Source organism: Notamacropus eugenii, chromosome X (assembly GCF_028372415.1).
Source record: "Notamacropus eugenii isolate mMacEug1 chromosome X, mMacEug1.pri_v2, whole genome shotgun sequence".
NCBI lineage: Eukaryota > Metazoa > Chordata > Mammalia > Diprotodontia > Macropodidae > Notamacropus > Notamacropus eugenii.
The window spans coordinates 88,945,519-88,947,284 of NC_092879.1; the positions used below are offsets into that span (position 1 = coordinate 88,945,519).

At 36.9% G+C, this 1,766-nt stretch overlaps 1 non-coding gene across 1 annotated transcript; it reads right to left on the reverse strand.

The window, feature by feature from the left end:
* Positions 1–432: 432 nt before the first annotated feature.
* TRNAT-AGU (transfer RNA threonine (anticodon AGU)) lies at positions 433–505 on the reverse strand. Its single transcript has one exon. It is a non-coding gene; the product is annotated as a tRNA-Thr (tRNA).
* Between the last annotated feature and the right edge of the window lie 1,261 nt (positions 506–1,766).

A 1,766-nucleotide genomic window follows, 5' to 3' on the forward strand; every position in this document is an offset into this window, starting at 1 on the left:
TATCCAGAAGGGAGGAACTATTTGGCTTAGAATCATTCTTTGCCTGAGCACCCAGAATGCACCTAACTGCAAGTGATGATTAAACACAGAGAAGTGTGAAGGGTCAGGTGACCCAAAAGCTTAGGCTTGGCAGTCAAGAATCAGTTTTGCTCTCCTTTGAACTGCTGATCTGTGAGCTTTTTTTTCCTTACTCACTTAGGAGTGGATCCCATATTTTCTGGATGGCTTTGCCAAAATTCACTTAACTACTCCTTCCTTCCGCAGCAGACAGATCTATTCTGATTGTCACTCAGTTTCCAAGAAGTTGTCCTTTTTAACCCCAATTGGGGAGAATAAAACATGAGAATCAAAAGTCCCTGTGACTGCAGGTTTATCCCATTCGATTTGGCAATGAAACAATTCCTTTAACGAAGTTGATGGAAAAAGGTTTTGAGGCCCCACTGGGATTTGAACCCAGGATATCCTGCTTACTAGGCAGGCGCTTTAACCACTAAGCCATGAGGCCCTTATAGAAATTTGGGGTTTAAAATGTCACCTAAATATTGGAGACAATCGATAAGCATAGGTCTTGGTGTTTTTAATCCACGTTAAGTAACATATGAAAGGACTTCTTAGCTGGTGCTTACAAAGAAAATGAGTTAGTGGTCTCCATCCACTATAAAATGGACATGTGTTATAGGACCAATTGTTCTCATTTCGCATTGATATCCATCAGAGGAGAACTTAATTGCTTTTTCAGAATTTTTGCAAAAAAATTCTTTAATTAAAATGTAAGCATGATATGTCAGTTATTTTTCAAAGATGGAAATCCATGGCATAACATATTTATGTATTCAGAAATATTTTGCCAACTCTTAAATGCATGTTCTTAAGCTTGCTCAAGATATTTTTAGGTTAAATAACATATTTTACTTTATAAATTCATGGAATCGTAGAGTCTCCAAACAGAAGGGGAACTTAATCCAATCTTTTCATTTTACAGATGGAGAAACTGAGTCCCAAGCTATGATGCGAGTTGTCCAAGGTCACCTAGGTGGTAAGAATCCTCTGTCTCTAAGCTAATTTCTCCATCATCATGTGCTTTCTCAGGAAGTATCTTGAAGTTCATAATTTCAAAGTCAGAAGGAACATTAGAATTCAACTAGTCCAACCCTCCTATTTTACAGAGGAGAAAACTGAGACCCAGAGAAGTTAAGCAATTTATCCAATATTATGCAGTTAGTTTCTTGTATCTCTGCATTTCACTAAATATAATCACATTATCTTCAAAGATTTAGATTTAGAAATGCTTATATATCCTTTCCCCGTAGCATCTTATGCCAATGAGGAATGGCTCCTGCTTTCCTGATCAGAGTGATAGATAATGACTTTGTACAAGCTAATCTGAAAGTGGATACTTAACTTTCATTCATTAAATTGCAAAGCAGCATTTAAAAATCCCCACCAAAATACTTGACATAACAGACTACCCTGCGGAAGCTTTTATGTGAAGACACATTGTATAAGGCTTGGTCAGTGGCCAGAAGTGGGAGGATTTTGCTGAGCATGTCATAGCATTATGAGAGGATGCTGCCATAAACAGAAATGCAGAACGGTAAAATAAAAGGGAGGACAGAGAGAAACCAATAAAGATGGGGTATTAAAAAGTTAAATACAGCTTATTAGAGGACCCATTTAGTAGTTCAGTATGAGCAAAGATCTGAGGAAATGACCTTTCATTTCAGCATAAAAGAAATGTAATTATAAGTTATTTCTATGGTACTATA